We start from the raw sequence: 26,097 nt of genomic DNA, 5'->3' as shown, positions 1-26,097 counted from the left end.
CTGCGTCACATATTTCACCTCCTTTTCGACACAAATGATATTTTAAATGCCTTGATGTCCTTAGGGTTAAGTGCGGCAAGTGAATACACCTGTGTGACTCTGCTCCACTAATTTGACTGGTGTTTTTGTTTTAATGTATACTAGTGGCGAGGCGGTAAATTCGATTAACTAAGGGCTCTTGGACAAAATCACCATCATGGCAGACACGTAAAACTGTGCATGATGCTTAAAAGTCCAGCGCAAGGACAGAGCTGGGCCTGGTCACAACAGCACCACCCACCACATTTACTTTTCTCTCAATGCTACTGCGAGACCAAGTGGCTATACCAAGGAACAAAGTGAGCAGTGCACAGGGCACACGGGCGCTAACTCTGGGATATCCAACTGAGGAGAGAGGGCAATGCTGTACCAACCATAGGGGGAGAGGGAGAGGGTGCAGCTGTCATGCGCAGAAGAGAAATAGCGCGGCTGCACCAAATGTGTGAGCGTCGTCACTGGTGTTCCAGCCCGGAAACACACAGGGCCACGTGCAGCAGAGTTAGCCAGGCAGACTGTGTTACCTACTGAGAGAAGCACGTGGCAGTTTGCAGGGAACACGGATGGGCCAAGCACAGAGAGGGATAACGACGAGGCCATGCCCAGGAGACCTTTGCACTGATTTAATAAAACGACGAGATGGAGCCAGAGGTGGTACTAGAGGGGGGCTAAAGGGGCTATAGCCCTGGGTCTTTTGGTTGTAACCCAGGGACGTAATTTCACCAAAATGCCAGGGGTAGCAGAAGTGACATTACATGACCCTTGACCCCCTGATGACATCACAGGAAGTGATGTCATTTGACCCCACACCGAAGTGATATTGCGGCAAGCGATGGAACACGACCTTTCACCCATTGACAAAACAGGAAGTGGCATCACATATCATTGTACACTACGATAAATATAGTTACGATATCACTATAATGTGATGTACATTTCATGCAAGACTGGATCGCCATATGTATCGTTAAGATCAGTGTGTATAGGCCCATATTACCAAATTACTGTGAATACAAGCAGATGTCCATGACCAAATGATAATGATGTGTTATTATATAGCACTTACGCTTAAGCGCTTTATATAGAAAAAATATACACCCAATATCACCCAACCTGTGTTGGTACCCATTTATCGACCCCAGAAGGATGAAAGGCTGAGTTGAGGCGTTTAAGAACAGATTAAATCAGTGACTCACCCCCTGAAGTGTTGCTGAAATAAACATTTAATGAGTCTATCAATTATTGTATAGAATTCCAGAAAGACACATTATTTGGTATTCCTATTCTTTCTTATTTAGGGTCAGTGCTGAAATTGTTAGACTTGTGGCACTCCTGTTCTTATTTTTCTTCTTTTTTTTTAAGTGGCCTGAACAAGAAAGCCAGCCACTCCAGAAGTAAAGAGCTACATGGTGCTGGCCACAGCCCAGGAGCTTGAAAATATTTTTTTTGTTCGTTTTTTTTTTTTTTAGAGGTCGCAAGGGAGACCTCTGGCAACCGCTAAATGACCCCCTGTTGCAACCCCAGATAGAAGCTCAGGGGCTAAAACCAAATGGCTAGCTAGCCCCGAGTCCTGACAGTCCCGGCATTAGCGTAGCCCCGGATCTTTTCCAGACCTAGTAACACCCCTAGATATAACATGGCTTTATTGAAGACAGCGAGAGATAGCACCGCTGCACTAAACAGAGGGGGTGTCGGCACTGTTGCCATCAACACAGGTTGCTCTTCTATCTGGAGACCCCTGGCCAAGGTGGCTCTCTTCTACCTGTTTTCCGCAGAAGGCACTCCACGGAAATGTTGGTTGCGGCAAGTGGTTATATTGGAGATGTATTTGCCATCTTTTATTTGTTTTATATCTGTACTATTTTATACTGCGAGGTCAATCTTTTATGGCATTCCTGCCGAAATAAAGATATTTATTTAATTTTTTTTTTTTTTTCTTATATAGTGCGCCAAGCCCATAGGCATCGGGGCGCTTTCTTACAGATAAAGTTACAATTGTTTCCATGGTTACATATATATTGGATTGGAAATGTTGCAGCACTTATCTACAACCCCAACGTCTTTACCACTGCTCACCCCTCCAAACTCTCCCCAAACTCTCGTCTTTCTTGATCTCTCTGTGGCTTTTGACACTTTTGAGGACCGCTTGTTTCTCTGAACCTTATCTAACAGTGGCATCCACAACTCTGCCTCAGAAGGGATCGCCTCCTCCCTATCTGACTGGTCCTTTGCCATCTAATAGAATAGCCCGGGATCACCACTCCATCCTTCCTCCTGGTAGGTGTTCCCCAAGGGTCTGTCCTTGCTCCTGTTCCTCCTCACTTGCAAGACCTCCACTCCCTCCACTCTCAGCAAACTATTCTCTTCCATTGGCTTGTCCTTGGCCTCAAGTCCAGGGATCATATCTCTCCAGCCCTGAAATCTCTCCACTGGCTCCCAGTGACTGCAAGGATCAAGTTGAAGACCTTCTGCATCGTCCACAAGGCCTTGTGGGGCTGGGGTCCGCACTACACCCAACTCTCTCTCCCTAAACACTTTCCTTCTAGAGCCCTTCGCTCAGTCACCCCTAACTCTCTGAGGCTCAGGTGCTCTCCAGGCAGAGAGTGAGGGGTAGATCCCTCTCCTCTGCCGGTGCCTCCCTCTGGAATGGCCTGCCTGCCCCTCTCAAACTTGAGCCAGACCACCTGAGGTTCTGGAAGCAGCTTAAGACCTTCCTTTTCACTTCGGCTTTCTCTCTCCCCTGCTGACCTACCTGTCTGCTGCACTGACTGGTCGCCTGGCTACCCTCAGACTCTCGCTGGGTACCAGGATCCTCCGGGTCTACCGCGCACTTGGAGCTGTATCTGTAACCCTACAGTCCCCTGCCTCCTTGCACTTCCCCCTTGCCTCCCCTTCCCCCAGGCATTTCTCCTCCCTCTCTCCCCCCTGCAGTTGCACAATCTGATTGACGCAAGGCCTAGTAAGATCGTTTGTTTTGTCCTCCCTTTGTCTTCCCTACTTCGTCTTGTCACGCCTAGAAACACTTGTGTACAAGTGCTTTATAAATGGCATATATCATATGCTGATGGCACTTTAATTTTCTTCTCTTTCCCTTGACCTATCCTCCCTTTTATTCACCCATCTCATTAGATGGCACTTCAATGCCTCATGCTCAGTTACTCCAAGAAAGAAGCTACCTCCCAGATCCCAACTACCTAGCCTGCCTTACTTGGGGGTTCGAGCCAATCCTCCAACTTCAAAATTCTGCAAGTGTTGTGAAAACAATTACTATTATAATTGTTGTCACCTGCCCTTTACCCAAAACCGGGACAGGGTTTTTCAATTTAAAAAACTCTCTCTCGGGACAGAGGGCCCAATTCCGGGACCGTCCGGGCAAAACCGGGACGTCTGGTCACCCTAAGCAAAGGCATGTTTCTGGGCCATTACTACACCTCTTGTGATTTGTGCTGCTTTACCCAGTGCTCCTGCCTGCTGGCCAGAGCTGCATAGAACGGGTTCCCACCTGGCCCTCCGTAGACGCCAACCCCCCTGTGCCAGGCTAGATCTCCTGACCAGGGGCATAGGGGCCCAGGGTAAGCAGATCCTCGCTGGCCCAAGCCCCCATTGCATATGACTTGATATGATCGTTATTTATAACACGCTTAATACCCAGAGGTTTCTAAGCGCGGACCCGGGGATTGAACCAGTGTTGCTCTGTGTTGTCTGTGTTGAGCACGTTGCCGCTGAGCTATCCTCCCGAGCTCACTTGTAGCAGCAGCCATCCATCCTTTTCTCTGGTAAAGACTGCAGTGTTCTGGTGGACAGCGGGTGGCAGCTAGTGGAGGGCTACCGGCTTAGAATCACTCAGCAATGGTTTCCACATCAACTCCAAACTCTTCTCATGATACAGACTGTGCAGGCAAGTGCCGTTGCGTTTGCTCACTTTTGCTCTGATTTGTGGATGCAGGACATGGCTGGCCAATGAGCGTGCTCCCTTTTCATGCACTCTTTATAGCCAGAGGCTAAAACCAAACATGCATATTGCCCAATGCGAGTGCACTGTTTCCTTGCTAACGTGAAAACCTGCCTATAGGATGTGTCTTTGTCCCCCACCCCACGTAACCTCAGAGCGTGCCCAGGAGCTCATTCTCCAGTTTCCCTTAGCACGTGCCACCGTGGCCACGCCCACCACCTGCGCCCTGATTGGTAGTTTAGCAGGGGGAGTAAGGCAAATCACAAGCAGGTGATGTCCCCGACTGCCCCTAAATGACGCCCTTGTCTGGGTAAATAGCCAGGGACCCCAGCTCCTGCGATGTAGTCAGTGTAACTGTTGATGGCCCTGTATTTGTCACAGGTTCTGTGCCATTTGAAGGCTCGTAGGTTAAACTAGAAAACCTTTATAAATGTTGAGGGACATGGCCAGCTTTTAGGCTTCCCATGTGAATAATGTGGCCTCCCCAGTCACTGCATGAATCTGTGGAGGAACGGGGGCGGGGGGCAATATGCTTCTGCAGCATCTGTGCGTGCCAGCTACAGGCTCACTTCCCGCCAGGTGTCTGCTGCGGGTCCAGTCCTGCTGCAGAGGTGACCACCAAGGGCTCCATACTTCAATTAGGCTTCCTGTGTACGCATGAAGGGGGCTGGCCAGTTTCTGTGCACCACGCGTGCATATTGTGTGTATCCTGTCCCTACTGTGCTTGGGGGGTCTTCAACCCATTGACCTTCCCCCTGACCTCTTCATCTCCTTCTCCTTCTAGACCTGGAACACCCTGGCCAACGCTTCGAGTCCCTCTTCCCGTCCTTGGACCCCCATCAGCGCGGTCTACCAGGACCACAAGGGCCTGGTCTCCCCTTGCCCACTCACCTAGGGTATGGCCAACCGCCACCTCAATGCCAGGCATCTCGGCTCCCAGGGAACGTGAAGATGACGCTGGACAATGCCGAGCTCTGGAAGCAATTTAGCGCCATCGGCACCGAGATGATCCTCACCAAGGCGGGCAGGTAAGTCTACCGTGCATGCATGCATTCTCCCATGTACTCATTCATGTACTTCTACCGTGTATGCATGCATTCTCCCATGTACTCATTCATGTACTTCTACCGTGTATGCATGCATTCTCCCATGTACTCATTCATGTACTTCTACCGTGTATGCATGCATTCTCCCATGTACTCATTCATGTACTTCTACCGTGTATGCATGCATTCTCCCATGTACTCATTCATGTACTTACATGAGCTTATAGGTCTTCAGCATCCAGTCTACGGTGTTGTTCGTTGTGATATGGCAATGTCAAAGATGCTTTGTATAGCGAGCAGCTGTTATTGGTTTGAATTAACAGTGCTGCGCCCTCCTCCAAAAGTGCAATCGCTGCACAGTTGAGGTATCTTACAAGCTGGATTCTGATGTCTGATGTCTGAATGAATGGTGTGTTGGATGTGTGTTGTTTGTACACAATGAGGTGGAAGGTGGGCTCAGGAGTGATGCTGCCCTGGTCTCGGTCTTAGTTTTCCTATTTTCCTATCTTTCCTCGTTCACCTTACTGAGAATGTGGCAAGACACACTCTAATCCCCTCCACTGCATCTCTCTTTCCCCGCTTACTTCCACATTTTTTTATTTTTTTTTATAACGCGCCTAATACCGTACCAGAGTTCAGTTTCTAAGTGCGGATTCCAGGTTTCGAACCTCTGTTGCTCTGCGTGGTCTTGCACTCGGTCTGACAGCTTTTCTGTGCACTTGATCACCAACTCAGCCTGCACCTTTCTCAACAAGCCATTTCATATTCTTGGGGGCCTAACCGCGTTTTCTAGTATGGAAAACCTTTGCGGTCCACACTGGATTCACTATATCAGAATAGGTTTCTGTGGTGTCGCCACTCTTTATTTGTTTAGAGGACGAGTCCTCTGTCTGTTGCCATTAATTAGTGGGCTGTGACCCACGGGACTTAAAGGGCGGGGTTACCGCCAGACAGTTGGTTTGAAATAAGCAGTTGTCCAATAAAGACGTGTTGCTCATCCTTATCGAGGTGCCCTATGAATTACACGACAATGTGAGGCGGTCCTTGTAGAGGGACACTACAGTTTCTGTCGCCAGCTCCTTCGTCCTGCAAGTACCACGCCAGGCTCCGAGTATACAAGTAACAGCTTTATTCCACGTACAGGTAAGTCCTTTAGTAGAGTCCTTATGTAGCTCCCTATAAATTACATGCACACAAACACTGGACAGCCAATACCCCAGGCAGCTGACCTCCAACTGTCATTCTTCGCAGCAGTTACCCAGGATAGGCACACATTCCACACCAGGATTCCATGAATGCATTCCACGCATGCGCCATATATTCTCCAAGCAGAAAGTAACACAACTCCATCCATGAACCATATCACGCATGCATACAAGCCATGCAGCACACATATTCGGACAAGCACAATACAACAGTGTCACATATCTACCTCTCACCATCAAACATTAAGTTATGTTGTTACGTCACTTACGTGGGCATGTATAAAGTGCTGAACGACGACGTGGAGCGGGTTTGTGGTGCTATGTGCAGTTCGGTACTGCACTACGGCACCTAACAGGTTTATTTGTCGTTATTTCTTTTAATCTCTATAGCGCTTGGAGACAGGAGGCATTTGGGTGTTTTGCAATAACAATATATAAACGAAATAAAATAAAAACATAATGTAGAATAAAAAAAATAATATTAATTGCCAAAATTATGAAGAAAAAGAGGAAAAGTCATACAGGGGGAAAAGCCATTGGAAACGAGCATATTATTAATACCCTTCACAAGACTACAACGTTGACAAGCTGCCAGATATGAGTGAGCACGGGATTGTGTGTGCTGATGAGAGAAGGTCAAGGCCCTCAAAGAAAAAGCAATGAAGCATTCTGCCCTTTCCCCCCTAGCTGTCCTCGCCGTCCCGAGTGCTGAGCGTGAGACGAGCATGCATGCGTAGAACACCAGGCAAAAGCGAGATCTAAGAGACGCACATGACGCCAGCGCGCTGCAGGAGTGTCGCAGGTGACGACATGTTAGCAAGTTCGAATAAAAACTGCAATTAATAAAATGATGTGGACAGCCAGTCATCTGAGGTACAAGTACCCTATGCAAAAAGCAATCATTAATCACCACACATACCTTCTGAAAAATGTGATCACATGGGTCAGTAGCTTACGAATGAGATGAACAGGGGATCCACCGTGTATTTCCAGCTTAGTCAAGTCTGGATGCACTGACTAATGACAAAAGCCTTGAAGAAAAGACAGCAAATCTTATATCGACATTGAAATGGAGCTAAGCTTGATGTTGAAAGCCACAAGTGTAACTGCCCAATTCTGAATGTACTAGAGCCTGGAGGCCCGAATGAAAATCGGCACGAAAGATATAAACCCATACATGCCAACATTCCGACGCACCTGGTAGGGAGATTTCGTCAGGGAAAGCGGGAGATGTACATTTCGCCATACGAATACATTGGGGCTAAAATGATTACAGGCGGGAGAACGTGAAAAATAGATACATTTTTTACTTAAAAGTCAGGAGTCTCCCGCCTAAATCGGGAGGGTTGGCATGTATGTAAACCGTGATCTGTTTCAGAAGAGACAAATAGTAAGTGCTAGAGTGAACTGTTTGTACTCCAAAATGAAACTTGGAGGACCCGCCAAAGCCAGAATTGTCAAAATAACTGTAAGAGAGCAAAGAAAGCCTGGAGTGCACTGTGTGTGGAGACTCGAAGCAGAGAGGAGAACGCATTCTCTGTTCACAGGGTTGAGTTTGAGGAAGTGTTGGCACGTCCAGTTTTTAAGGCCACCTAGAAAAACCTGGAGGATGTGGAAATAAACCAAAGTATACAATGTTTACCCAGGGTTTCAGCCGCATACTGGTGGATGGAGCCGCCTGTCACGATTTATTGGGTGGTCACTCTCAACTTGGGCCGTTCCTTTCCCTCCCAAGCAATGTGGTGCAAAACAAAGCGCTGTGCAGATTCAACTTTAGTGAGGCCTCCAACCTATGTCATACCACCCAGCAAATACCTGCTCGCCCACCAATGAGCTAGGAACCAGCCCGATCTATGGTAAGATTATATATTTATTCAGGTTTGACAAAGAATAATAGGACCGTCACCAAGATATCAGCCACCAACGCTGTGGCACTACACCATGTCAAATTACTTGCACCAATTGACTGACATATATTTCTAATGGGCCTTCAGATAGTAAAACACACAGATAAAATTTAGAGATGGGCAGTCATCACTTTATATCAGATTTCTTGCAATTGAACCCACAAAACAATATAACTCAAACAGTGATGGCTTATTATGTTATCAAGCTCGTTTCTCCCAGCAACCCCCCGCAGTCCCAGGCCTCAGTTATAGATAACCCCTTAAACTGAAGGCAAGGTACAGGGAGTAGGAATACAGTAGGAACATTGTTTTGGCTTTTTATTGAAAAGGCAGGGTTTGGGGAAATAAACATAATGGGAAAATTGTTTTGGGCTTTTTATTTGAAAGGCAAGGTTTCGGAAAGGAACTCAATGGGAAAATTGGTTTGGGTTTTTTATTTTCATACAATGCAGGGACTTGGGATTCTGATTTGGGATGCAAGTCAATAAATGGGAAATGTCTTGTTGCACACTCTATATTAACTTCAAATGGCAGAGTTTTAAAGTTACTTATTTTGGGAGTATGGACACCCCCCCCCCTTCGATTAGGAAGATGGGTTTCAGAAAGGTAGAGTCACCCAAGTACTTTATTGTCTATACCGGCTCTGAAACACCGGGCATGAACTTTGTTAGTTTCGAACTCTAACAAGACTCATCCTGTGATTCTTCTATATGGGAATTAATTGATTTAACTTGAATTCAATGTGCTATGGGTCTACACAGTTTCACCCCCCCCCCACAATTTAATGGAAACAATTAAGGCAGGCAGTTCCCCACACAATTCAAGGTAAATGGATATGATGGTTTTCTATGGGGAATTCATTTGAATTATGTTCAATAAAATGTGCCAAGGGTCTCCCCAGTTCCACCCACTACCCGCTATACAAGATGGAGATTTAAGGTGGTAGGTTCCCCCACACCTTTGTTGGCATTTGGATTAATCTACTTACATGGGAGGCCTTGGTTATGGGGCATCCAGGGAAACAGCAGGGATCCTATGAGGACAGCACAGATCTGGCCAAAGGCTTCACTCTAGGATAGTCCACAGCAGCCCAGCCCTACGCTGGCTCCTCAAATGACAGCCCCAGCTAGCTTCTAGGGTTTTCCAGGCTCTGTCTCCCATGCAAGGTTTAAGGCCTTTCCATGTAACCAGCTCTTCTCCTGGCAAGGTTTACCCTGATGGCCTGGGTAGCTCTCCTTGCGCTTCTGCTAGATGTTCCTCGCAAGAGTCTAAAAGTAAACTATGTCCACGAATAGGGCAGAAAAGTTAAGCCAAAGTCCCTCTCAGATGAAAACTGATCTCTTGTAGGGCCGGTGACACTCCATTATTATTATAATTCCCACGATACAGATTGGCTAGCTCTCTCCCTCTTCCTCCCCCCAATATGCCCACTGCCGGCAGACAGGACAAGGAGTTGGTAGGTGTGGATGATGGAGGCTGGGGAAGGAGAAAGATTCATCATCCCAAAATGACAAGTGGGTATAACTTTTCAGTGTTCCCAAAGATCTAACAACATGGCAGCTACCTTAATTTTTCAGATAACTACAGGCACATATATATATATATTTGAGTTCTATATTTTATGGCGGTCGGAAAATACTAATCTTATTTCGGCACGCTCTATCTGGAAGAGCTACCATTTTTTCGATATGCTACTAAGCCGAAATAGTTAAAAATCAGACACTTCAAGATTCAAATATTAATTTCCCCCTGTAGCACCACACCAACTTTCCATTTCCTTGGAATTATGAGAAGGCCGGAATCATAATTTTCTTCATAACTCACATTGTATACATCACACAGAATTCATATTTACATGGTACCAACCGGCTTCTTATCCCATTTAATATGGGTCTGGGATGAGTTTACTGGGGCCCACGATGCTCTTTTTATTAAGGAAAATGTAATCCTATGTTAATCAGCCAATGCTTCACATGTGCCCATCCGTTTCAACATAGCCCCAACCTTTTCTTAAGTTTCATTTCACTTCTGTCACATGACACAAACATCTGTTTATCAGCATGGCCTGTTTTAAAAAATATATTTTTACACGGTTTGAAGATCCATTTGTGGCTCTGCAGGCCATTTCTAAAGGTCGAGTCAGCCCTAAAAAGGTAATTTCTGCTGGCCACTAACGCGTAGTTAATGGGGAGGCCTGGCCTTAAAGGTAATTTCTGTCGGGTGATCACAGTTCCATATACACAGCAGTTCAGTGGGGGAAGCAGCAGCAGCCAGTTACATGCATACATCTGAGAAAAATAGCATTTTAAGATGTGTTTACATGTAACATTTTACATTGCCTCTGGGGCATCTGTCCATATGTTAATATATTTCTTTCATCTGCTGGTTGAAAGGACGAGTGTTCCTCTTAAACTGTCCACACATAGGCTATTATTTAATATGGGAAACAAGTGTCCCTTTTAAAAACTGATCCGCTGATTCATGGAATTATTTGCTCCGAAAAACAGAGATTTGTGCGCCATTCTGCCCGCAAATCACTGTTTAACAAATGGGGATTTGCAGGCAGAATGGCGCACAAATCCCTGTTTTTCGGCGCAAATAATTCCATAAATCAGCCTGCATGTAGCCTTTCCATTTAAATGTCAGTTTATTTGTGGAAGGTAAGCGTCTTTCTCCGTGTCAAATGAAATATGTCACTTGGCTTCACTTTTTAAATGTAAGGCACAGTCCTCCTTTTTTTTTTCAAAGGCACAGCATTTCAATGTAGTTTTTCCCATGTGTAATGCTGCAGTTTTTAATCTGTCTTTTCCCAGTTTACACACAGTCAGCATCTGCAGCACCACAAGTCTTTTCCCATTCATTGGGCATGTCCAGCAGTTTTAAGCTCTCAGGTAGATTCCCTTTGATTGAGTGCCTGTCCATTTTAGTAGCGTTGAAATTGGCCGATTTATTTTCATTTCACAAGGACTTATGTTAGCAATCACCGTTCCCAGGTCAGACTACTAATATACACAAGTCTTGCCATGACTGACTCACTTCACCAAGCTGACACTAATACGACATCCAAATGGTGTGGCTGTATATTTGTGTGCTCCCAGTAGCCACCATGTCATAAACACACACGGCTTATGTTTACAGTTTCACGTGCTACCAGGCTGACTACGATACACAATTATTATGTTTGGAGCAAGACCTGAAGATGATTTAACAGCCACCACAGCCTTTTTCAGAATTTGTGGTCCAACGGCTGTCAGGAATGCTCATGCGTCCTTTGAATCTGCAGGGCAGTTGTTGAAGATGTCAGGAGATGGGTACATCAAAGGCACATGAGTGCATTATGAAAGAGGGGGTCCAATTAGCAGGCCTCCTTTGCAGAAGCAATCGTCCTCATAATTTTATTACTGAAAATAAAACATGTCAGGCTATCCCGCTCTCATGGGATGGCATTTTGTCACAATATTGATATGTGTACCCTGAGTCAGATAGGTCATTGAAGACCAAAAGAACCAACTACCTTGACAGACTCTAAATGTCAGGTCAAACCCTACAGGTAAGCAGTGTGCCAGCCATTTATATGCCCCAAAAACAGACACATGCCATCAAAAAACAAAAACAGGAGGTAAAATACTCCCATCAGAAATAGGAGACAACTGATGCATAGGAACATGTTCCCCCTGCCTCCGCCCACACAGATCTACAGATATGTTTGATTAGTGGTACCAGAAAACCAGGGCCATAGAAGTTCTAGTTTTATTATGTAGATTCATTTTAAGGTACAAATGCATCTTTTAATGTTCATGAATTACTAGCAGCAAACAAAATTATGGATTAGAAAAATATATGTTTAGGTGTTGAAATATACTTTTGCTCACCTAGACAATACCTCCATTGGTAATGGTATACATTTACAAGCATGCTAAAATATCGTATCACTCCTAAAGTACAAGAAAGGCCAGTGAAATACTAACAACTGCAACTGTTATCCTCACCCTTGGTCAGGTTTATTCATTCGTCTTCACTCAACTTACTTTCCAGTGGACAATACAGTTCTTTAACTCAATGAAAAAGTTTGTGGAAGCCTCCTCCGGCGGAACTCCCAGTTTTAACTGTTATGTTTGTCAGGGGCACTCATTTCAGTTTACAGAGCCCTGGTGAAAATGGTCTTCCTAAGACTTTAGAAAGGCCATACTCAGCCCTCCATGGGCTACTTTCAGCATCTGTGGACTTCTTGTTTCATTGCACATGATTTCAACAGATCTGATTTCAAGGACAGACATCTGGTCCATCTCTCAAACCCTACCCTCTTAGTCGCACATCCCCGTCCGTCGTTTACACAGTCTGTGGAATACAGGCTGGGTATGGAGCTCAGCGTATCTTTTCTCACTAGAGATGGTTATGCATCACTTCATTTTGATAGCCCACTCCCAAGTAGGGCACAACACTTACTTAACATTGATCAGTCAATCTCACCTCTCATCAAGTTGCAAAGCAGGGATGCCTCTTAGAGAATTGAGATGATCCCTTATTCCCCCCATTCACCTTTAAGTGGCGTGGATAACCCTTGGTTAAACTCGAGGAACGTTTAAAACATTTCTGGTAAAGAAGCTTCCACATTTCAAGCCCACGCTTGAGCACATCCGGAGTCCGTCACACAACCATGTGCTGACAAATTCTAGTACAACAAAATCATTCTACTAGAAACTGGCCTCGCTGAAAATTGCTGAGGTTCAAGGGCAGGGTTTTATTACCTTTTATTTTTTGATCATTCGTTTGATCCACTACCAATGATTACAATGCACCATATCTACTGCAAGCAAACACAATCTCTACAACCACCTGGCACCTTTCAATGTATTGGTCGTTTCCCCCCTTCTCTCACCTCTGTTATCTTCTCATCCTTTTCCTATTTCCTTTCCACCACAGACTACAGTCTGGTTGACCCCGGTGGCGGCACACTACTACTCTATCTGGACAAGCCTTGCCATTGTAAGACCACTATACTGTAGACTGGTGAAGTATAAAAGCTTTTCAACATACCATAACTTAACATACTACAGCCCATGCTCACAGTGGTGACCACACCACAGATTGCCAGTGCCAAAGGCCACCCCAACACAACCATTCAAAATCCAGTTCCAGGGTGACACCGACAATCCCCAATAGACTAGCAAACAGGTTCACCTTCAGCTGTACCCATGACATTTAGCAGCCCACCAGCCCCATGTACACTGTCAGCTTCCAAGTTCCCCAAACGTGAGTCTCTCACCCCAAGTTATCCAGGATGTGACGGTGCAAGTTCATGTTGTATTGGTATTAGGAGACTCAGGCTGGATCCAGGGCTATACATCCAAAGCAGCTGAGTACTCTCCACAGGGCCCACCCACACACACATGCCACCAAATGATGCCAGCCCAGGGAACCATGCCAACTCCAAATATGACCCAGGAAAACAGTGTGCCTCTACCCAGCTTCCAGTGGAAGCCTGCTCGGCCAGCCATAATTTGATTGTATTGATTTGATAGGAGTCTTTTGTAATGTGCTAGCAATGGGGCAGATTTTAAAGTGTGCCAATATCCAAAATGGCAAAGGCCAAGAGAGTAAAGGTATGTTTAAACACAGAATTGCCATAACACATTGAGGGCCTCATCACGAGTTGGGCGGTGTCCCTGGCGGTAATAGCGTTACTGCCAACCCCCCGGCGCAATTAGCGCCGGATCATGTGTTTGGCGGAACGGTAAGTCCCCATTCCCCCCATTCGGGAATTCCCCATTCCCCATTGGTCCCAATGGGGAATTTTCGATGCTACTACCGTCAGCGGTATTAGTGTGCAGTAATAGCACTCAAAATCAGCAAAATCGCTGCAGATTTGTCCCCATCTCAGAGCTGGTGGTAAATCGGGCCAAACCTGTGATTTGGCAGACCCTTAAATGAGGCGCTAATAGCGTCACCGCCGCATTTAAAGGTTACCGCCAAACTCGTGATGAGGCAGTGGATCTTAGAGCACAGGTTTCACATAGGGGATGCCATGTGGTTGATATTGCTGAACACATAAAGGCCGGACAAAAGAGTGGTTAAGAAAAATATTTATTAGGGGCAGTGTTCAAATTGGGACAAGATTACAAACTGGTAGTGTCTGAACTACGTAAAGTTGTCAGTATGGTTATTTTTCCGGAGGTAGCCACTGCTGCGGGACAGTCTCTCGGGGAAGTAAAGACTGTTCAGCAAAATGTTTTCCCAGTTCACCGTAAATTCAAGGCTGGGTCTCTTCCCTCTGATTAACACAGTACCCTCTAATGTTGAAGTCCTCGGTTTATGAGGGTCCTACTCCCCTTTTCTGCAATCTTCTACAGGTCTCTTCTCTTTGGTCCTCAGTCCGCCCCAGATTTAAGCACCCTTTCATGATGACGAATCCCCTTACAGGATTGCAGCACCACTTTGAAACTGAAGTTCTGGTTCTGTCTCAAAAGCTGATGAGTTATGGCCGTTGAGGGTGGAGGGAATGTCATTTTGACTTGTGGCTGTGTGCACTGTGTAAGAAGAGTTTAACATTTGTGGGATACGGCACAGTAGCCCTCTGGGAGAAACAAGCACGGGTTCTAGCCCCTGGCCGTCCACTGGACGAACGCCTGACAAACACCTTTGCCCTTGCCCCGGCGAGGAAAAGTCTCAGCAGGCCCCCCCCCCCCCCATGCAAGGCAGAGTCAGAGTAAGGTATGAGGCTTCACTCAGCCTTTCAACCACCAGACTAATGGCAGTGAAATGGGCAGCTGCAGCCTCCAAATTCCAAGCAGACCCATCTCCGAAACCGACGTTCTTGCCTCCCAAAAGCATGAGCATGATTTCTATGGTAGTGGGTGAAGTTTACAGACTGCCCCAGCCCTTCCTGATCTGCACATTTGTAGATCCTTGCTTTCTTGCACTTGGAGTACAATGTATTTGTTTGACAGAAAGGGGTTGGACAGTGGCAGTGTGAGAAAATGAAATAGGGCCTGGCTGCAAAAGACCAGTAGTAGGAGTGTAGGGTTGTAGGATGTTTTCCCTAATTTGTGGCCTACTCCCCTCATCCCCCAAATAATCATCTTCCCTCTAAGATCTCCTACCACATTACACCCCAGACACCCAGGCTAAACCCCACAGACGGCCGCCACGACCTTGCTGTTGGCACATCAACACTAGGCGAGCCAAGACTAAGCTCTGCTCTTTAGCCTTACCACACCCTTCCATATCAGAGGCTAACCATACTTTAATCGCTGTAGTCTATCAGATCGTGGACGCTTCCCTATGCACAGCATACTCACAAGCGTCTCCACCAAACCCATAGAAAGCAGATCGACAGGGTTCCAAATGGCTGGCAGCCATTTAGCTCCTGCTTCTACCCTAGGAGAGCTTGGTTAGGTTAAAAGCAAGAGTTACCAGGAGCTACCTTTAGTTCCCCAAGCCTTGCTGGTGCTTTACAAACATGCATATGTGACATAAGCATTTGTGTGTTTGAGAATGTAAATAAAGAACAATTAGGACACAATAAATATAATGGATCATTTACACTGGGCAAAAGGTTAAAGTGTGCTTCTCATGTGGAGGTTACATTTGCAGTGCGCTGTGAACTCGCTCCTGGTTCCACAGCAGTAGCGCCTGCCTACCGCGTGATGCCTGCAACGCACAAGCTGGTTCTAGCTCCTGGTCATCAAATCTTAATTTCAAACCTCGACCGGGTGCTACTGACTTGTACCCACCCACACCACATGTTTTGCATCTGCCTCTGCCTATTGTCCCACTTATAACCACCATACCTCCCTTTTTTACAGAGCCGCGTGCAGCAAGGCCACCAATAGTGGCAGAAGGGCATTATACAAGACCACTTACAATACATTGCATTCTTCCAGCTTTACAAGGGTCAGCCTCTTCCTGAGGCTCAGCTCCGGACTGGAGCATGTTGATGAATTCTGTCAGTGCTGTCGTGGGTGGCTGGCTTTCAAGCAGGGGTTTGAGGCACACGGTGACAAGAGCCTGCCCCAAATTCTTGATGGGGTTCTCACTGTGCCTCTCACCACCTCACTCTTTCCATTTGTCCTGGTGCTACAACCACATACTCCAGAGTCTGGCTGTCTCTATCTTTCCCTCCTTTCTCCTCTCTTTTGCTTCATTCTCCTTTGCAATATTCTACTCGATATCCATACTTCTTTCTGTTGATTCCACATTTTGCTCTTTGATGTTCTTCCACTTCTCCTCACTTCCTACTATCCCCTATTTTCCACGCCTCTTCCTTCACCTACTTGTTCTTCCACTCCTCCTCCTCTACTTCCTTCAACTACCTCTTCATTCATCTCCTTGCTGTTTCATAACTCCTCTGCCTTACTTACTTCTACCACCACCCCCTCCTTCTAGTTGTTTCTCCACTACTTCATCTATTCCAAAAACTCTTCCACCAACTTCTTATCTCTTTCCTCTAACTCCTACTATCTCCTACATTCTTCACCCCTTTGTGCACATCTCAAATATCAGTGTGGGCTCTCCAATTCTTTACAATCTCTCCTACATTTCTACTCCTTTGCGCAAACCTCATGTAACATTCAGGGTTTCGCAGTTCTCTACTATCTCTCTATTCTACTCTCCTGTCTCCAGCTCTTGCTTAAGCTTCTTCTCCAGCTCCTTCTTTTCACTTCTGCAGCCAGCTTCCTCCTGACTCCGTTAGACTTCTGGCACAGAAAACTTGGGGTCATCTTTGACTCCTCACATCTTGGACCTTGCAAGAAGGCCCACTTCCAACCTCACCTCCTTAGAGGCATTCTCCCCATCCTCCACAAGATCAATGTCTCTAGAGCTCTGGTCCTCTCCAGGCTGGATTACTGCAACAGCCCTTCCTCGACTTGCCTCTCTCCCCCCTCCGCCCTTTTCAACTAATCCAGAATAGGGCAGCAAGACTTATCCTTGGCCTCAAGTCCAGAGACCTTATCTCTCCAGCTCTAAAATGGTTCCACTGGCTCCCGGTTGTTGCAAGGATTACATTCAAGACCCTTTCCATTATCCATGAGGCTGCCTGGGGCCTGGGACCACGCTACCTGCAGCTCTCTCTTACTAAATACTCTCCTTCCAGATCCCTTTGATCTTCCTGCTCCAAATCTCTGCTGATCAAACGTTTCTCCAAGCAGAGAGCTGCGGGTAGATCCCTCTCCTTAGCTGGCTCCCTCCTCTGGAACAGTCTCCCTCTCTCTCTCCGCCTTGAACCAACCATCTCAAGTTCTGCAAACAATTCAAGTTTTTTTAGCAGGGGCAGGATTGATACTAGGTCATTTTGTTAATACTGACTCGATCTGGTCTCTATTTATGAGTGGTAATAGTGATGCTCGTATGTATTTTATGATGACATTTTGGATATATATTAAAAGAAAAGTGTTTTTTAGGAAATGATATCTATTTTGTGATACTTATGTTTTATGGTTGTGTATTAATATGATGAATGCATTTGGAAATGTGTTTATGTTGTGTATTAAAAGTTGACTTTTGTTGACTGTATAATACCAAAAAATTAAAAAAAATAAAAAATGATGTATGGTTTGCTATTTCTCTTCATTTTACTTTCTGTAAGGTGTAGAACATTGTTTTTAATATTGAAATGTTTCCTATCACCAAACGTTCTCATAAGAAGAACTCTGGTACTCTAAATTGTAATGTAATTTTCCCAGAGTAATGTCTTCGTCTGAATCCAAGTTCCTGATGTGATGTCGATTGTCTCTTGGAGTGATGTCATAGCTTGATGTCTGGTTCCTGGGGTGTTGTCACAGTCTTATGTTAAATTCCTGGAGTCATTGCATAGTCTTGCTTCTTATTTCTGGAGTCATATCACAGTCTGATGTCTGATTGCTGGGGTGATTTCACAGTCTGTCATTTCTTAGGGTTATTTTATAGCTGAAAGTCTGATTCATGTAGTGATGTCCTAGTCCGATATCAAGTCCCTTAGGTGATGTCACAGTCTTATGTTGAATTTCTGGAGTAATATCATTTTTGGAGTGAAGTCACAGTCTGATGCATGATTCCAGGGGTGATGTCACAGACTGATTGTCGGTTCTTGGAGTCATGTGATAGTTTGGCCTCATAGAGTAAATGTCAGAGTCTGATGTCAGGTCTCAAGGGTGATGTTACAGTCTGCCCCTGGTTCTTTGGCTTTTGCATTTAGCCTAATTGAGTAAGGTAGCCATACTCTTGCTCTTAGCCTTACATTGCAAGGTAGCTGTATTTGGCATTTCGTCTATTGGTGTAAGGTAGGCATTTTTAGCCTAATTGTGTAGGGTAGCCATATTTGGCATAAGGTGTCTGCTAAACCCGGTCATTCTATGGCGATCTATGCTTTTTAGGACCTGCTCAATCTAGGAGTGTTTTCAAATGTGTGATCACATTACATCTGTCTATGATATGATAGTTTATTTGTATCGCGCTCGTACACTAGTGTTACAGAGCGCGACAAGGCAAGGGAGGGGAACAGGGGAGAACAAAACAACGATCTTACTAGGCCCAGTGACATTGAGAACGTGCAAGTGCATGGGAAAGGGAAAGGGGAAAAGTGCATGGAAGGGGGAGAGTGGAAAGTGCAGAGCAGAGGAGAACAGATAATTAATAATACATACAAATAAACAGCTAATGAAGCAATAAACACTGGTAGTGTGGTCAGCAAGTGGCAAGTGCTGTGTTTCCAGCAGCAGAACTGGGTAAGTCTGATAAGTGCATAAAAAGAAGAAAATGTGGGTTGGGGGACTGTAGGGGTACAGATATATTCCCCAGTGCGAGGGGTGGCCAGGAGGCAGTGCAGAAGGGTGGCAGGGTGAGCAGGTGCCTGGGCCCGGGGGACAGAGGGTGGCCAGGTGCACAGTGCCAAGAAAGCAGATCAGCAGGGCAGAGGACGAGCAAAGGCAGATGCAAAGAGGAAGGTCTTGAGGTGCTTCTGGAACCAGAGATGGTTCTCCTCAAGTTATGGAGTGGCAGGGAGGCTATTCCAGAGGGAGGCCCCAGCCAAAGACAGAGATCTCCCCCAAGCTTGTTTCTTTGAAAAACGACTGACCCTGAGGGTGTTAGAGGTAGAGGAGCGAAGGGCTCGAGAGGGGAGGTATTTGCGGAGGGATAGCTGAAGGTATTTTGGGCCCAGGCCCCAGAAAGCCTTGTGGACAATGCAGAGGGTTTTAAATTTAATCCTTGCATCCACTGGGAGCCAATGGAGAGATTTCAGAGCTGGAGCGATACAATCCGAGGGCATTTTAGGCCCCGCTCTCCTTTTGAATGTAGGCGTTTTTCTGAAATTGTTCACTCTACATCTGTCTAGGCATTTTAGGCCCTGCTCTTCTTCTGAATATAGTCAACACTTCCGCTCCTAACCAATTCCTCCACCATGGCGAACAATTCCAAGGCCAGAGGAGCCCTCTGGAGCATCAGGAACCAGAAGCCCACCCCTCCACACCATCTCCTTCCAGCGTTCCCCGACCTCAGATAGTCCCCTCCCGTTCTCCCACTGAAAGGCCGCCTTCACTCACCACGCTCCTCCCTGATCCCCATTCCCACACCTCTGTCTTTCGGCACTATCCCAACCCTGTCCAACCCCTCTTCCGCCTCCCTGACAACTCCACTTGCCCACCTCTCCCCCTCACCCCCGCCTCTGTCCTCCGCATCCACTCCACCTTCTCTCCCCTTTTTACCTGCCCAAACCCCTCCTCTATGGCATTCATCTTTCACTTCCCTAAGCGCAGCCTGCACACCCAGCCAAAACTCTCCACTCATTAGACCCTCATACAGACACATCCGGCACCCTCACGTCAGCCCAGGCACAGAAGACCATCCATTCACAGCCACCACAGCAATCATCGCCCACTCTACCACCGTGACCCCATGCCTGCCCTCTCCCATACACCCCGTCCCCTGTCCCTCTTGCCAACTTTGTCCATCCTCTATTCCACTCCCCTGAAAACCCCTCTTGCCCCCCTCGAATACCCCTGTCCTCCTCCACCCCCCTCCACCTTTCCTCTCCCGTACCAAACCCCTCCTCCCAGGAGCTCAACTTTCACTTACTTAAGCGCAGCCGGCACCGCCTTGGACAAAACTCTGGACTCTACAGACCCCCACACACCGTTGGCACCCTCGGCTCAGGCACAGAAGACCATCTACTCGCAGATGCCACCTGTCGCACTCCTCCCCCTGCCCCATTTTTCGCCACTCTGCTATTTATTTATTTATTTTATTTATTTGCATTTGTTAAGCGCACTTGCAGCCCGTGGGCATCGAGGCGCTGTTACAAGAATATGTACGAGCTTTTGATTAAGGTTACAAATGTCTATTAGTTACAGAAGGCATAGACAGTGTGCAATACAGAGAAAAACAAGGTTACAGGCAGAGGCATATAAACAGTGGTTAGGTATACAGCCTGCATGAAGAGAATAACTCTCTAGATAAAGAGATTGGTTTTGATGGCTTTCCGGAAGGCTTGATGCAAGTCTATCATTCTTAGGTGAAAGGGTAGTGCATTCCATTGGGTGGCTGCCAGGGTGGGGAAGCTCGATCCTCCAGTGGTCTGGTGGCGGTGTGCTTTGTGATTCGCTGGGCAAGGTATGGAGGAGCAAGCTCATGGAGGCATTTATGCGTGATGGCAAGGGTTTTGAACACAATCCTCTCTTTGACAGGGAGCCAATGGGCCTGCCTTCTAACTTCGGATATGTGATCTTTCCTGGAGGTTCCTGTGGCTGCCCTAAGGGCGTTATTTTGGACAAGCAGAGTTTGGTTACATTTTTGCAAGATGTCCCTAGGAGTAGGGCATTGCAGTAATCAAGCCTTGAACTAATTATTGCCCTGGCAATTGTGAGGCAGTTCTGGCGTGAGAGGTAGGGTCTGGCTGCGTTAATGACTTTGGAGTAATAGGCAGATGAGGACGCGATGGCGTTAACCTGCCTGTCCATGGTAAGGTTGGAGTCCAGGTAGACTCCAAGTGTCTTTACATTATTGGAGACCTTGATGGGGATGTTATCAATAGTGAAGGATAGGTACTGTTCACCAAGGTTGCCGAGTGTAGTGGGTGACCCTATGAGCAGAAGTTCTGTTTTTTCACTGTTGAGGCAGAGCCAGTTGTCTGCCATCCACGATTGGATGGTGGAGTAAATGGTAGTGAGTGTTTTGGCGTTGGCCTCGTAGTCTCCAGTGAGTGGAATGAGCACCTGCGTGTCATCCGCATAATTGGTGTAACAGATGAGCAGGGAGTCAAGAATGCTGAACCAAAGCCTCATGAAGAGGTTGTAGAGAGTGGGCCCAATGCAGGAGCCCTGCGGCACCCCGCATTTAATGTGGGTAGGGGTGGCAGAGGCTGAGTTGGAGAAGACTCTCATGGCCCTTTCTTGGAGAAAGGAGGTAATCCAATTGCAGGCTTTAGGGGAGAAGTTGGTCGCAGTTACCCGATGGTGGCACAGCGTGTTGTGATCCACTAGGTCAAAGGCAGCGAATAGGTCAAGGAGCAAAAGGAACGCAGGTTTGACTGCGTCTCTTTGATCGTCCATTTGATTCTTAAGGTCCAGGAGAGCCGTTTCTGTGCCATGTCATGGGCGGAATCCAGATTGCCGCAAGCCGAGAAGCCGGTTGTCTTCCAAGAATTTTTGGACTTGCATGTAGGCTGCTTTGTCAAGGATTTTAAGTAGGAAGGGGACGGTGGTAATGGGCCGATAGTTTCCTGGGACCGATGGGTCTAGGAAAGGTTTTTTTTAGAAGCGGGCGGACCCATGCTTCCTTGAGTCCAGTTGGAACGTGGTCAGCCTACACTCCTACGCCCTCCCACCTGCCCAACCCAGTCCATCCTCCCTTCCTCTCCCCCGGTAACTCCACATCCCTCCTTATCCCCAGCAATCAGCAGTAATCCACGCTCTTCCCTCACGCTCCTCTCCCATTTTCACCCTCTCCCTCTTCTTACCCCACCCATGTGCCCCCTTCTGTGAGGGGTCAGAAATGTGAGACGGACAACTTCATAAAGATGTTTCCAAATCAGCCATTTAATTAAATAAAAAGGTTGGATAAGTGCCTCACTGTCCCTACCCTGGTGATGTTTTCCCTGCCTAAAATAAACTAAAGGAAGCCCTCTACAAAAGGATATCGGTCCCTCACACTTAAATTCATTAAATTAACAAGGAAATACATTGCAGTTCAATTTAACAAATATATATAGCATACAAGCAAATATGCAATATGATCAATGTTTCTTCTCGTAACCTGGGTGAATTCCCCTTCCCAGATCTGAGTAAAGTTCTGCTTCAAAGTTCAAAAGGAAATAAGGAAATTTTGATTTGCCACAAAGTTCCAACACAAGTTTTAAGGAATTAAACTTGATAACAAAAAGTTCTGTTGACTCAATAATGTACCACGTGAGTTCCGACTCCTCCTGGAGTTTCATCAGGGAAACAACAACAATTGTCTTTGTCAGGATGATTGGCCACACACTTTGATTCCTGGAATGTACCAAAAGAAATGGTCTGTTCCAGCTCCTCCTGGAGTAAGAACACATTTCTTGAAGGGAAGAACAATTGTCTTTGTCAGGATGATTGGCCACACACTTCGATTTCTGAAATATGTGTCTCCTCCACAGCAGCTTTACACACTTCTTCTTTCAATGTCACAATTCAACTTTAAGTTGTCTTTGTTAGAACCACAATTCCGCACGTTATCAACTGCAACCCGATTGACTCCACTACCAGGCCTTCTACTTCCCCAATTGGTCATGCAGGTATACTTGCTTGCCAGTTCAAATGCTTCACGAATAACAAAGTGTGCTTCAGTGGTAACTTCCAACTTAGAACAACAAAAACTTTGTTGCCACCTGCCACTTTTCCTTCCCCTCTACACCAACAATCAAATAGTGACCAGGAAATGGTATCACTCTGCTTCTGTCTTGCCTTTGCCAATATGTGCTTATGCCAGTTGGTGATCTGCACTTCACAACATATGAATAGCAAGTCTTACAATTGTTGAGGTCCTCAATGTTCCCCTCTCACCTTAATAATAATAATAATAATAATTAAAAAAATGTTTGTGGTATTGATATTGTTGAGTTTTTAAATACTCTTGGCTTGGGTATTGCTTGTAGACTTTTGGTTTAAACAAAGTTTTCCCACTGTTTTCTTTGGCCTTCCGCCAACTCACATGCTTGCTTGCATATTAATTTGTCATCAACAAATGTAATTCTTGTTGGTTTTGAACAGTTCGGTATTCAGAATTGTAAATAGTACTGCTTTCACTTGCACGCAAGTGAAGCTGCCTGCTGTGAACACTCAGACAGTGTCGGAGAACTCCGGAGTCACTTGCCGTGAACTCACTGGGTAAGTAACTCGCACCCGCTCCGCTTGGTGTTCACAGGTCTTCTGTGGTTGTAGCTTCCTGCGGTCAGGCAGACAGCCTCTTCTGGCCCACCTCTGCTTATGCCACTCGAACTTCGAGCGTCTGCTATTCAGGATAGGTTCAGGTGCTTTCCAGCCACCTGTCACCATTTGAGAGGGCATACTTCCCTCTCTGCTTTTGCTTCGCGCGTGTGACCTCTGCACAACGAGCCTTCAAATGGCAAGTGTATTTTCCTTACGCTTCCCGCTGTGCGACCTCTGCAACAGGGACAACTTTTGGCAAAGACCCGCTCAGGACCCGTCACTGCTGTTGGGTTCTTTGTGGTTCTGGTGCCTTTTCTCACCTGTAGCTTCCCCTTCGGCTGCATATACAGCCTACACTGCTTCCTCCTCTCCTGCTGCTCTCCTTCTAACGCCTGCACCTGAGGGGGCTTTTTAAGCCTCACAGTCTCCCTCAAGTGTAGGTCATCTTCACTAATTAGCTGATTGCTCCTACAGAAGTATTCCTCTGCATCCCTCTTCCTCGTCCCAGTATTGAGGGAATTATGGGCTTGAAGTCCCTTTCAACAAAGTCAGTTTTTATAACTTTTTCTACTTTGATCACTTGATTTCTGCTCTCAACAGTAGGGGTGGAAGGAATATCATACACAGAGGCGTTGCTAGGGTGGGTGGGGGGCTGAAGGGGCTATAGCCCCGGGTCTTTTGGTTGTAGCCCCAGATAGAAGCTCAGTGACTACAACCAAAAGGCTATAGCTAGCCCCGAATCCTGCATGTCCTGACATTAGATTAGCCCCTGATCATTTCCAGACCCAGCAACACCCCTGATATTCACACAGTGTATTCATCAGTTTTGTTTGGAAAGAGGAATAAGACTTTCTAGACTTTTGGTGATCATTATTCACAAACTTCCTTTCACTATCCCATTTGGAGTTAGGGAAATTTCTAGCTCTAAGGGATTCAGAAGGGGTTTTATTCACTTTTATACCACAGGAGTTCTGTCTGATTTCACCCACATTAAGGTGTTCAATGTGTGGAACCACTAGGCCATTGTGGCAACAAGCGATTCTATACTTTGGCAATTGTGATATGTGTTCCTTAGAGGAAGGTAAATACTGTGTCTCACCCCACAAATTCCTCTTACTTCCCTGAGCCTTTTCTCCTTCCAGGTGATCCTCCCAGAGAGCACCACCCCCAAGGTCAGGATCAGGAAGCATCTGCCTTTCCCTGGCCACCTGGGAGGAGACTTTAGGCAGGGGTTTATTGAGGGATCCGTAGGATTCATCACACTTCCGTACCCGCACCTTCTCCCTCCATAAACCTCCTCCTCAGGACATTGCCCCCACACCCACTCTCTTGCATCCTCATCAATGTCAGATCAGTAGCCAGAAACAAACACATGATTTTTGACCTTATCTCTGATGAAAACCCAGACAACCTCTTCATCACTGAAACCTGGTTCTCTGACGACTTCCTCCCTTCTGCACACAAGGCCTCCCCCCCAGGCTACCCCATGATCACCAATAACATACCCAGCAGAGGAGGTGGAATAGCTCTCTTCCACAAACCTCACCTCACAACCTTACACATCGAGAAAACACCCTGCAGTGATGACTCCGAAACCCTGCTAGTCAAATTCCATGTCTCCCACTTTCTCCGCTAGCTTCCTCCTCCTTTACAGATCCCTAGGCTATAACAGACCCTTCACAGACTCTCTGGGTGACTCTGTAGCGGCCATCCTGATCTCTCATCCCACGCTTATCGTCTTGGTGATCTAAACATCTGGTTCGACACCCCTTACAGCCCCATGACCCATCTTCTCCTTGATAACCTGGAAGCCCTCTATATGACCCAACTCATATCAGGTCCCACTCACATTGCAGGTCACACCTTAGATGTAGCGTTCTGCTCATCCAACCTGATGACATCCCCATCTTACCCGCCCCCTCATCTGGACTCATCACTCTGCTATCCTTTTCTCAACTCCTGCGCCTGCCATCCCTCCCCACCTCCCCCCGCAGAATCCCCCAGGATCCCGCTCTGGAACAAGTTAACCATCTGCCCGGATTTATCCTCCTCCCTACTCTTCTCCCTTCCCGATCTCCCCCTCCAAGGAGGAACCCCCTCCCCAGACCATTTCAGGCATTGGCTCTCTGATGCTCTATACCCTTTAACCACCACAAAACGTCCTTCCTATTGCACAGGTCCTTCCCACAGGTGCTTCAACCCTACCCTCAAATCTCTCAAAACCCGCAACCATCACCTTGTACACCTTTGGCGGACCAACCCTTCCCCCCAAAACAAGGCCACCATGGCTAGACATACGAGAGCCTACATATTTGAAATTAGAAAAGCCAAACATGCCTTCTACAGCTCCCGCATCGCCAATGCAAACAATCCCTGCAAAGAACTCCACAAGAGCATCTCTGAGTTCAAGACGCCCCTCTGCTCTTCCTCTCTGCCCTCCATGTCCCAAGCACTATGCAACACCCTTTCTGACCATTACTTCAACAAAGCCATTGAAAGGAACCTCGCCATCCACACTAAACTATCTCCGTCTTCCACCCCGTCACCGATTCCCACCACCTCCCCTGCCACTGACACGCG

The 26,097-nt window shown here is 46.7% G+C and overlaps 1 protein-coding gene across 1 annotated transcript in view; it reads left to right on the top strand.

The window, feature by feature from the left end:
• The first annotated feature begins 5,992 nt into the window (after positions 1-5,992).
• Positions 5,993-26,097, top strand: part of TBX6 (T-box transcription factor 6) — a 50,333-nt gene continuing 30,228 nt past the window's right edge. Inside the window, exon 1 of the mRNA XM_069649888.1 lies at positions 5,993-6,177. The gene's annotated coding sequence lies outside the window, so the exon portion shown is untranslated. The remainder of the gene's footprint in view (positions 6,178-26,097) is intronic.

The sequence above is a fragment of the Ambystoma mexicanum genome, chromosome 3p (assembly GCF_040938575.1).
Source record: "Ambystoma mexicanum isolate Mex_15411 chromosome 3p, UKY_AmexF1_1, whole genome shotgun sequence".
NCBI classification, from domain to species: Eukaryota; Metazoa; Chordata; class Amphibia; order Caudata; family Ambystomatidae; genus Ambystoma; species Ambystoma mexicanum.
The sequence above is the reverse complement of the archived record's forward strand: the minus strand, read 5'-3'. Positions and strand labels throughout refer to the sequence as shown.